Raw genomic sequence first — 13,253 nt, 5'->3', positions numbered from 1 at the left:
AGATCCCCCACCATGCCCCAAGATTCTCAGAGTGATAGGTTCCTGACCCAGAGACTCCCCATACTCTGGAACAGACTGCCCATACATGTCAAGCAGAGTACCACCTTGGCCCTCTTCAAAAGGAACCTTGATGACTGGATGGGAGATAGGAAATTTATCCCGGGGATCATGTCAGTCGCCCTGCTAAACAGGGGTCCAGGTAAGTAAATATTGTGGGAAGAAATAGCCAGGGAATTGTTATGTCTAGGCTTGCATAGGCCCTAGGGCCGATAGCCTAGTATCAACCTATGAACCTATGAACTTTGTGGATTAAGCTCCCTATATTACCTAACAGATATAAAAACCTACTCAGTGTATTTCATATAATTCAGGCTCCTTTGTGGATGTTTATGCTTAGTCTTTTGCCACCCTTTTATCCACCTATTAAAAGGTCTGTTCTAAGGCTATAACCCCCAGTCTTATCTTACTGTTTAATCTACTGATTTAATCCTCAGCACTACTCACACCCCCTTTCTTCTCTTCGTAATAGAACTTGCTTCTTTTTTTCCTGTTGATATAGCTTTCATTTCAGTTACTTGTGCCCCCCACCCCACCCCCCCAGGTTCATAACATCACATCAGGCCATATCTAATCACTAACCAGGTATTCATTGTGAAAACAGTGCCCTACTTGGACACAATAAGTATTCAACTAAATTTCCCCAGGCTGAAAACAGACCCAACATATACTCAATGGCAGTGAGCATTAATAAATGCAGAAATGAACACCCATAGTAACTGGACATTACCCACATCGGAATGATCGGAATGGCACAGCAAAGACATGCCTATAAACATGCATCCACAAACACAAATCCATAATTGGCTTGCATAATCTGGCAAGATCACCGCTCCAAAATTCCTGATATAATGTTATATAAGGCTGATGTAGGTGTAAATATTAGTTAAAAATGGACAACTATACATGTAAAAATTGCTGCTTTATGCAAACACTGATTAATAGTTTACCTACTCCATCCCCCACCAGCAACCCCGTGGATATGGCAAGTAATTCACAACACATCTAAGATGCTTAAAGGGATCCAAAAGCATCACGATGGGACATGACGGTGATAATGAGGTTGTGAATGCACACATGAAAAAGTGTTCATACGTTAACAAATTAACAAAGGATTTGTAGACTTTTATTAACCGTCCACTTAGCACCAATAGTCAGGAATGCAAGTAAACCATCATTTTAACATTCTATGATGACAAGAACAGTATCACTTAAGTCTATGTCTAGTCTGTCTAGGAAACAGAAGTAGGGCACTAAAATTACCTTAATCACAATGCAGGCAAATCGGAGGAATGACAGTTCACATACAGTATTCTGTGGAGTGGTGGAGAAAACTAAAGTTATCTGGATAAAATACACAAAGACACAATTTGTGCATGCAGACTCCACATTGAAGGAGTCACAGCCAATGACTTGATCAGAATGCAAAACCTTGTGAGGTGAGAGAGCTACTCATTGTGCCACTGTGATAATTGGCATAGGATTTGAGACATCTCTTGCCTAGATTACCATATATACCTTTTTAATGTGTATACCACTAATGCTTGACTGTGATGGAGAGTGAAATATATTATGGCCAAGTAGCTGCTCTTATATACTTTGCACCCCCCCACACTCATACACATGCATGCATGCATAAGATATAGCAATTATCATTTTACACTGATTTGAACAAACACCATACAATGACACTGCTCCTGTCAAACTGAGTTAAGTGGCTGCTTAAATAGGATTCAAACAAGTGCCTTTTTATGCTTCCAGTACATTTTAACACATAGCCCCTTATGAATACTTCTCAAATGTTGCGATTTTTGCAGAATGTTTCACATTTTTTATTCAAAAGTTTGGTTTGTTCCTCAAATAATTTGTGGATTTCTGTAAAGTCAGTGAGTATTGAAATCAATAAATAATGAGAGGCATTTGAGTTTTATATTTCATAACCTTCAGAAAATAGCTGATAAAACAACAAAAAAACTTATTCTAGCAATCCCATTATTTTTGGCTTTGTCCAGATTTTTTTGGCATTAAGAGGTTGAGAGGTATGCCCTTATGACATTTTTGTGGACTGACTTTTTTAGGTTAATGACTTAACAGCAAATTTTCAACAGCATATGAAAGAACAAGGCATAAGTAACAAAGTGACACTAAAATTGTTAGTTTCAAGCAGTACAGTTTCCAAGATATGAAAAAGTTGTTTGGAAAATGTTAAAGAAAAAATCATTCTGGGTGTGTGTAGGTTATAAACACTGCAGTAATTATAAACAGACAGTGAATACACTGACTACTGTCAGTGTAATTTATTTATTTTTTGCTGATAAGATTGTTCTTTGTACTTGTGCAATGGCATTTACTTTTCACATCATATTTGCATTTCTTCAGCTTATGTTTTTTTAATTGGAATTTTCAGACAGTAAACATATGTGTGGGCTTCTAAAGGTGTGACATTCCATGGTGCAGAGTTTTTATTTTTGCTCCTTGTTGCTCTTCACAGCCGAACATCACCTGCTCTTAGGGATCCTCCTCACACGCCTAGTCCTAGTCTGCCTGACTGTCCTTAATGGCCCTGGACCATTTCCAACCCATGATGTGGGCTGGTGAGGAGACTGAGGCACCTTGGGCAGAAACACACACTGCTGCCACAGAAGGTTTTCCTTACTCATGTGCCAAGGCTAACCACCATGCAAACTCACAGTACCTAAGGGAGTTGGCACGCAATGGCCTTCAAATTGCATTGTCCATAACTCTGTATATGACTCAGCCAAAACCTTGCCCCCTCACCCCCTTGCAGAGAGCACTCTTCACATATCCCTGGCCTTCACTAGGGATGAACTGCAGAGGTGTTTCTGAGTACACCCCACCCAGATGGCCATACCCATTATCCCTAGCTTTGCCATCAAGACCATGGGTCACCTGGGATAGGCAGACACCCTGGAGTTAACAAGTTGCTCAGCTGAGAGAATATTTGTGTGGAAGCACATCTCCTGGGAGAAAATTATTCTTGCTGTCAAGTAGTAGTGTCCAAAGATGCAAAGTTTTGTAATTTTTGCGCTTCTTGGCAGATGCAGCAAGCCCATATGGAGCTTATACACAACAAACTTAACCACTATGACAAAGAAATCTGTGGAGGCATCTCAATTTTGTTACTGAGCCTATTACCTCAATACAACATAGAAGTGCATGTGTCATTGAATGAGTCATGTAGTGATAGCCACTCAAAGGTGTAAGAATTGACTCTAGGTGATTTTGTCAGTTTGATTACTGTCACCAAAAATGGGCACTTTCTTGTGATGAGTGGGTTGAGTACCTAGCCTGCTAAGATCTACATCAGAGACCCATGCTGGTGGGAGGGGTCTGTGTCCCTCTACTGGACAGTGTATGCCCATTATAAAGACCAGCAACACTAGGTCAATAAGCCACTGGCTAGCCAGTGTTCAGCCGACCAGCATGTAAACTGTGACAACTCTGTTGTTCACTAAATAAACTAAAACCAAGAAAAGTGTGGAAAAGCACAAAGTAACCAGTAATCCAATGGAATGTGCACCAAACCAGAAACAGGAGGCTCGAATTCCGTTTAAAAATTTATTACAACACCATGCACCATAAACGGATGAACGAGGACAAAAATATTAAAAGCATAAACGCATTCACTATTGTACCATGCGTTTTCGTCTTATTCCATAGACTTCATCAGATGACCAGTGAATAATCATGATACCAATTTATATTAAACTAATTAACTAAAACACCAATGGCATACTCAGTTTCCTATTTGAAACCACCAATAGTACCTCAAACATAATAATAGAATATTACCACCTTCATTTTCTGATTTTCTTTAAAATATTTAAAATATTCATTTCATCTTAAAAACAAATGAATACATAAATAAATTGATTCTTAAGAAACCAGTTATAATGTCTCATTTAAAACCAAATATCAAAATATTCTTTAAAAGTGTCTTAAAAAAACTTTTTTTAGAAAAAAAAAAAAAAAAAAATATATATATATATATATATATATATATATATATATATATATATATATATATATATATATATATATATATATATATATATATATATATATATATATATATATATGTATGTATAAATGTGCCTAAATACAAACATTTCTCTTAGTGATTTTCATATTATATAAATAGGGGATTTGGTGCCCTCTAGTGGTTCTTTTTGTAAATACATCAGTTTTTAACTCAAGAGTTTAGCAGATCTTAATTTTAATAAAGGAAGTATAGATACATAGTCATTTAGACCAGGAGGTCTATTTGCTTCCAAGGTCGCCTGCCACCATAGCTCTCTGAATTCAATTTTTTCTTCCCACGGGCCACCTCTAATGTTATTTTTAATTTGTTCTAAAACCATAAATAAAAATTGAGATTTTACACATACCTTTGAATGCCTGTATAGGGCATTAGTGTCTTTCCCCACAGTTATATCATAAGAATGCTCGTAAATTCTCCTTTTTAACATGAAGTCTATGGAATAGGACAAAAACGCATGGTACAATAGTGAATGCGTTTATGCTTTTAATATTTTTGTCCTCGTTCGTCCGTTCATGGTGCATGGTGTTGTAATAAATTTTTAAACGGAATTCGAGCCTCCTGTTTCTGGTTTGGTGCACATTCCATTGGATCACTAAATAAACTGACTGATCTAGTGACCTTTTTCAGCCATGACCACAGCTCAAAGAGCAGAAAATACATTAGTATTTTAAGATTAAAAAAAAACTCTAATGCTAGATTGTGAGGAAAGTAAAAGCAAATGGTCACAATGATTCATTTTGGCCTGTTGCTGTTGAACAAGTATAGCCCCAACCCTAAAAAAAAAAAAAATAAACAGTACTGATGCTTCTTTTTTGTATTTTTCCTATGAAAAGTTGGTAACCTAACCCAGGCTTGCCTATCTCTACAACCAACTACACCTCTGTTCTTAAAAAGCACTTACTACATACCTCCTGTCCACACTGTCCCCAGAGTCAAGCAGGCTCCTTTAACTGGACACTGGTGCCCTCTCAATTACAGGTCCTTCACACTGCAATAGATCGAATATTGGGCAGTGATAAACATAACAAGTCCTTCCCTGTTTTCAGTACAGGCAGTCAAAAAAAACAGACCACAGGTATTTTAAAGAATATTTGCAGCATATTACATGTTCATATTGCTGTGCTGCTATATTACTATTGTGAGGCTACAGTCACACCTTACAGTACTGTAGCACTTAACCCCCACCAAACCACCTTACTCTTGTGTGCTAACCCAAAGATATTCATGCCACTGCCCCAGCCCCTTCACATTACCTTACCAAAAATCCTCTCCCTAACAGTACCACCATGCAAGATACACCTGCTACACGTGCATCAGCAATGACACAAAATACTAAAGCCATCACTTAACATAGCCTTTACTACAACATTAACCCTGAAAAACTCCTATGTACATACATTGACATGCATATGTAAACTACGGGAAAGGAGTTTAATGTGCCACCCGTCCCAAAAAAAAAAAGAAAAAGAAAAGAATTGCAAGGTTACAAGCCATAAGCAAAATTAAATGGTTTCTTCCAGTTCTTGCAAAAATAGTTCTGAAAAATATGAAACAAAAAGTGGGGAAATGTAATCACAAGTAGTGATGTAGACCGCAATACACAATCAAGCCTTTTTTTCACAGATATTCAAAGAGCTGTACAGTATAGCAACACACCCCAACAAGTGACGCCTGAATAATAGCTTCAAACTAAATGCCAAGAAATACAGCACTTTGCCATTTGTTAAACTGCAAACGCGTGCTCCTACCATATTTTATTTAGTTATTTGACATTTGCTTGCTGGGAAAGTTTGACTGGGATAATTTTTTATTTTCAGCAGAGGCCCAGGGACAAAGTGACCAATGGTCCCAGTTTTTCCAGGACAGTCCAGTTTGGAAGTCTCTGTCCTGGAATCCCAAACATTGTATTTGGGACACAGAAATGTCTCAGTTTAGACTGCTCAGTCTGAATGGTGACTGGCTTCCCAGGGTGGCCAGTCCCCCTGCTTTCCCATCCTAAGCAGCTCTGGGGACTTATCGATTTTTTGGGGATGCCATTGGGTATGTGGTGAGGTCGGAGTAAGGACAGATGTCTTTACACTGGCAGGAGCCTTCCAGGCCCTGCCACCATCATTCAGTCACTCTCTCAAGTACTTCCATCGGGGGGTTTTGCATGACCCCACTCACCCAGGCAGGAGCTCTCCAGGCCTTACACCCATCTGCCTGGTGCACCTGTACTGACTTCTGTCAGGGCCAAACCCTACAGTCCTCCCCTTCGATCTGGTCAAGAGATCTTCCCCAGCCATGGCCCCCCCATGTCAGGGGACTCCACCACCTGCATGTCTCCTGCAGGCTGCCAAATCATGCCAGATAGCTCATTCCCTCGGACCCTCTCAGGCAAGCTACCCTCTGATCCCATGCACTCCTCTGGAACTCCCCTTGGCATCTGAGGGGCGGATCCTATCTCATGAAGGCTTCAGAGTCCCCCTGCTTTCCCATTCAGAGCAGCTCTGGAGACTTTGAGATTTTTCAAGGATGCTGTTGGTTATGGGGTGAAGTTGGATGCCTTTGCCCTTGCAGGAGCTCTCCAGGCTCCTCTGCTGTCCACTCTAGTGCTTCCTTAAGGACTTCCATCATGGGGAGCTCTGCTTGACCCCACTCACCCAAGCAGGAGCTCTACAGGCCCCACCACTGTCCGCCAGTTGCTCCCTTAAGGACTTCCATCATGGGGGGCTATGCCAGACCCTGCTCACCCAGGCAGGAGCTCTCCAGGCCCCACTGCTGTCCACCCTAGTTCTCTGTTAAAGACTTCCATTGTGGGGAGCTCTGCCTGACTCCCCTCACCCAGGCAGGAGCTCGCCCAGCCCTGCCACTATCTGCCTCTCTCCCCCTTCCAGACTTCCGTCCCAGAGGGGGCATTGTCTGTACCCTCTCACCCAGGCAAGAGCTGTCCTGTACCAGTCACCTTCCACCTCTCTGTCTCTCTTCCAGAGTTCCATCAGGACTGATCCTCCTCTGGGGTTCCACTTCAACCCAGGAGAGAGAGAGCTCTATTCCAAGGTTGCATATCTCCTAACTGCTGCCAAATCATGCAGTGTCATACGTGCTCTTGGAGACTCTCAGAGGATCTTCCCAGCCTCATGGAATTCTGCTGGGCCATGAAGGAGCCTCAGACAGTCCCTTATCCAGACATCTGTGACACCAGTTCTCCACTTTACCTTACACCTAGGGCTTTCAAACTTGCAGGGGTGATGGCCCTGGACCCCCCATCTCTGCACTTTTTGTGGCACACCTCAGTCTCTCACCCCCATGGTGCCAGGTGCTGATGAATGTGCATCACTTCAAGACTTCTGGCATGTGGCCTCTTGTCTCCTGGTTGGTGCTATTCACATAGTGGATCCCCACAGTGCCTGGTGAAGGACGGGAGGCCAACCTGCCTGCCCCAGTGTGAGATGACATGGGTGCCCTATCTCCACTCCCATGGGGGCTGGGAGAATGGGATTGCAGACCTGGCTTCATGGGGTGGCCCTCAAGTGTCCCAGTTTAGGTCCTGTAACAAAATGGTCACCTTGCCCAGGGAGAAAACCACCACAGTGACATAATATGGTTACAGTTAAATAAAGCTCCCATAATATGGTTACAGTTAAATAAAGCTCCAAACACAACAGCATAGGAAAGTAAACTGCAAAGAACTACAGAAAAACACGTCTACTGAACTAGTGTAAGGAGAGGTGTACACGCAAAATATGGAAAGTATTTTGTGTCTAAGCCCCTCCTTACACTGGTTCAGCACATGTGTTTTTCTGTAGTTAAATAAAGTTATTAAAAAGTCTAATGCTGAAGGATGACATATTAACGAAGAGAAAAAATGTAGCTTCAGCTCATACACTGTGAACCTATATATACATACTGCAAATATCTGGATAGTTATAACAAGTTAAAAATAACATAGTCAATAGAAGAGGAAGTATTTACAATCTGCAGATCAAAGAGACACATTAAATCTCCAATTAGTAATTTCAACCTACTACTACATCTCTCTCCCTGTCTGGTCACTCTACCCCACCACACTTCCTCACCTTTTCCGTGCTCTACTGTTCCAGTTACACTTCCCTCTCAAATCTCTCTGCTTCTCAAATGTCCTCTTCCTTTCCTTAATCCAGCTGACTTCCTATATATCACCTTCTATTACTAACACCACTAACACCCTTAGCTTTATTCTTCATCCTCTTCATGTCTACAACTTTCCTACTTACCCTAACTTGACCTTTGACTCTCACTACCTATCCCTTCTCCCATCGCCCCTCTTCTCAGAACTCTTCATCTTCACTCTATCATTAACACATATCTCATCATACCTGCATTTATATAACCCAAAGACCAAGTGTTTAATTTTAAAACTCTGCCTTTGTAAGGTATTATTTTTCAACAGGATTATTTATAGACTTAAAATGTATGTATGTTATATATATTCATGTAATCCAACTGTATTTCTACTGTCTACTAGAATATTTTACTCTGTACTTGGAGCTTTTCTCCCCGGGCCTCTGCTGAAAAAGGACATGTGTCCAGTCGGACTGTAATGGTTAACAAATGTCAAATAAATAAATAATACATAAATTAAACACATTGAGAACACTATTTGAAACAGAGATGACTAAATAATATAGCCTAGACAAACATATATTTGATCATTGTCTAAGAAATAGATTTTACTAATTTCTTCTCTCTGAACATAGTCAAAGTATGCTAGTGGTGGAAGGAGGGAGGGACTAGTTCAGCCTCCAAACTGTTCTGTTGATATTGCAGAAAAGGTATAGATTCCTAGATCAGTATTTATAATGCCATTTGACTTGCTGATGTGCAGTAAATCCATCAGTATTGGGTCTAAGGATACTTTGTATGCCAGACACAGGCCACCTCTTAGCAGACTGTAGGTTACAGTGTATAGTGATGGGGCTTTGAGTCAGTCCATGCAGGACATGTTGTTTAGGCGTTGTATCATTTTAGTAAGGTATCTCTCCAAGCACTACAGTTGTGTGTGTCTGGACAGATACATGCCACGAGGGGCATTATATTCAATTATCAGTCTAATGAGGGCTGAGTGAAGGGGACAATAATATCCCTAGATCTAGACACAATCCCTTTGTTTATAACCTGTGCAATATAGAAGGACTTTCTTACAAAAATAGACACATATTAGTCAAAAGTGAGGTGACAGTGCACATAAGTTCCCAAATCCTGAACATCTGGGCCAACTCATAGGGGCATATTGACAATGTGCTAGTTCGATGGGGTAGATCACTTCTCAAAGAATACAATAATGCATTTTTTGGCATTTAGTTTCAGTCCAGGATTTTTGTACCAGTTATTTATTTGAGACACACCCTCTCGCAGGATGGCCAAGTCATTTTGAGATACGATGGCTGCTCCAAGCTTGCAAGTATCTGCAACCTTAGACAGCCAGAGCCCTTTGGTATTGACTTTTACTTCAGAAAAATAGGTGTCAAACAGGAGAGGTCACAGTATAAAACCCTGGGGGACTCCACTGGTGACTGATCTTTTTGTGGTGGTAACGTTCCCTATTCTGACTATCTGCATCTCATTGGTGAACCATTTGGCAATCCAGCAGGTGACACACAGGGGTTTATTCCCAGTTTATTTAGCTTTTCTAGTATGCTGGAGTGGGGAATTGTACCAAAAGCTTTGGTCAGGTTGAGGTATGTGGTGTACACTGTCTAGCCTTCATCCATTGCTTTGATGACATTTAAAAAACACCAGGTTGAGTAAATATGATCTGCTCTGTTTAGTGTTTTTCCAACCCTTTTATCCAGTGCGGATCTGAGCAAAAAACATAAGAAGGAAATTATTTTTTTTTCTTTCACTGAAGAAGTATGCTGTGTTTTATGATATAGCAGCTCACTTTAAACTGTTTAGACAAATGCTCATAATAATACATAATTCCAAAAGAAAAATGCTAGCATTGAAGTGACAGTTAAACCGCTTATTAAACTTGTATTAGCACTTTTATTACAGCAGGTCTTCAGGTCTGAAGAAGTTTTAAATTGTTTGAGTAAAAGCAGTAATACAAGCACTGTAAAGGATGCTACTGTTATTCCTCTGCTAATGTTTATGTTTTATGTTGTATAGTTAACACAAGAGTGTTTTCCCCTTATATACACAAGTCATATCTCTCACTAGTGCCCCTCAAAGAAATTCCCCTGATGTTAGGCTGGGATAAGAACAGACATGGCCACAGTAATACATCTCAACTGGATGCTGTCAAATGTACAAAGCATGCCTCTTCACCCTTACATGGGAGAAAACAGAACATGCTACTGTCATATATAGGTCTACTTTAAAACACCAAAATCCCACTTACCCAACTTTCATAACGCTGAGATGAAAATACTGACAACTGCACATCACTGACATCCTGGAACACCGACTTACAATTCCAGGTATGTAACCACTTGGCCACTCTGTTGAACTTTGCCCCTTACCCACACAGTAGTGAAATCTCAGAGTAGGTATATTTAGATGGGGGGGGAGGCACAGCCCCCCCAATGGGTGGATTTAATTTTCTTTGCTTTTAAGTTATTTTTTACTGTGGTCAAGTGGTTACTTACCTGGAGTTGTAAGCTGGTGTTTCGGGATGCCAGTGATATGCAGTTGTTGCCATTTTCATCTTGGCATTATGAAAGTCAGGTAAGTGGTATTTCAATGTTCTAAAGTAGACCTATATATATATATATATATATATATATATATATATATAGAGAGAGAGAGAGAGAGAGAAGTTTCTATCTTCGGAGTGTAGGTGACTGGAGTTTAATAATAATTAACAATAATAATAATAATATAATAATATCCATTTGTTAACCAGGTAGGTCCAATGGACAAAAAGACGCTTTTCATGGGTGACCTGGGAGCAATGTCTGGATATGTGACTTGCTCAAGGTCACACAGTAGGGAAGTAAGACCCAAGGGAATCAAACCCTGTACTACAGGAACGATAGCTCACAGACTTAATCCTCTGCAACATCTGCACGAGGAATATCAGGAAAATGAAAAAATATATATCTTATTAATGAATTCCAACTTGTAAACAGTACACAGTCCCTAGACAAGCTATGTGGACTTTCTGTGAACACCTCTCAGGGGTGTGAGGAAAGTGAAAGAAAATGACCAATACTATCTACTGCCCTCACTCGAGCTATAGTGACCTTCCGTGCACTCTGATGTTTGTGAAGAAAATTTAAAGTAGCAATGATCACATCATCCCCAGCTATCAGCACAGGCTATGACTTCTTCTATGTATATGTCTGAGTAGGGTTGTTTTGGCATTAGGTGAGGTTCAGGGCAAAAGCCATGTCTAAGCCATTACCAAGGCTTATAGTGCCTGCATATTTGAACTGTTTCTTACTGAAATTGGTACACCTTGTTTGCTGTAGCATAGACTAGACCCAGGCCTGCTGAATCTAGCTTTGTTTGTATGCTTGTTTGCTTGTTATTTCCCTGAAACGCTAATTCCACCTAAAATGCAGCTTTTCAGCACTTCTGTGGATCCCTAGTGATATCTGCATTGCTTACTGTACTTATTTCCTTGTTTCACTTGAAAGAAAGTTACTGTTTGTCATTTTTGCATTTAAGTTATCTGTAACACATTGCATTTAAGTTACCTGGCACTTGCTCACTAAAGCAATTATATAAGTCAGCACTAAAAAATTAAAAGCACTACACCCTCACAAACTCCCCTTGAGTACCTTGTTCCCCATTGGCCCTTTTTTCAATTATAAAGGAATTCCCAATACTATTCTAGCATGTCCAAAGGTCAGTTGTCAATCTCCTCTCCAGTCCAGCTGGTGAATTTGGGAATCTTGAGGCAATGTTACAACTGCCTCATGTACACAGACAACCCTCTCCTCCTGCCAACAAATTCCAACACATGTGAGAGATGCAACCATATAGCCAAACTGGAGGCTAAGCTCTCTCAACTCAGTACTGGCGTAACCAGTCAGGAGGAGAAGGAAACCACACTCACTACAATTCCAGTCACAGATAGACCTACCATGACAGCAAACCAAACACATAAACACACAAAAACATACTCGGAGGCTCCAAATAAAAATCTGCCTAAGCAGCAGAGACCTCCAAAGCAGACACCCAAGCAACCGCTACCCCAAAACAAAACACGTGCAACACATAGCTCACAAAGCCAGTGTGCCGAACAGTCACAGCCCTTAAGGCTAAACAACACACCTGATACACTTGTAATAGGTGACTCTATCGTCAGGCACACTGACGTCCCGCTCACCAGGTTGAACAAGGAGAAGGTCACGGTGAGCTGCCTGTCAGGTGCTAGGATCCGCCACATAACACAAGCACTCAGGTCACTCCAAGGCAAGTACAAATATGACTCCATCATTGTCTATGCTAGTATGAATGACCTGAGACATACCTCCCTGGACTACATGAAAAGAGACATAGAGGAGTGCTCTGAGCATGTAGCCCAGGCCAGTATGACCCTGACCTTGAGTAGCATCTTACCCTCACCAAGAATGATGCCACAATATGAAGACAAGATGATTAATTTCAACAATTGGCTTAAGTATTGGTGTCATTCAAAGGGGATCCAATGCCTGTCAGCCTGGGATGACATGCTCGACAAGCCACGATGCTTCACTAGGGACGGCTTGCACCTGTCACTCCTGAGCTTTCGGATATTGGCAAAGGCTCTTGCTACCCCCATAGTGCCTTTTTTAGGCAAGGCTCAAAAGACAAATCCACCTCCATAGGTATCACAAGGGATAAGAAACTAAGAGTAATGCTACTCAAAGCCAGAAGTGTAAACCTCAAGATGCATGCACTCGAAACTCTCCTTAGCATGGAGAACATCGATATCTGTGCAGTAACAGAAACCTGGTTCAAGGCTCCCAAGAGCACCCGAGCACTACCAGGTTATACCTCATACCATGCTTTTTGGCCCCAAAACTTGGACCGAACCAGAAAAGGAGGGGGAGTATCAATATTCGTCAAAGATACCCACACCTCCAGGTTGGTGGCACAGCACGAAGCATCAGAGACTATCCATGTGCAACTAACAGTGGGTAAAACTGCCTTCCAGTTTATAGCCTGCTACAGACCACCCTCT

The sequence above is a fragment of the Protopterus annectens genome, chromosome 4.part0, assembly GCF_019279795.1.
Source record: "Protopterus annectens isolate FY-2018-M chromosome 4.part0, PAN1.0, whole genome shotgun sequence".
Classification (NCBI taxonomy): Eukaryota; Metazoa; Chordata; order Ceratodontiformes; family Protopteridae; genus Protopterus; species Protopterus annectens.
The sequence above is the reverse complement of the archived record's forward strand: the minus strand, read 5'-3'. Positions refer to the sequence as shown.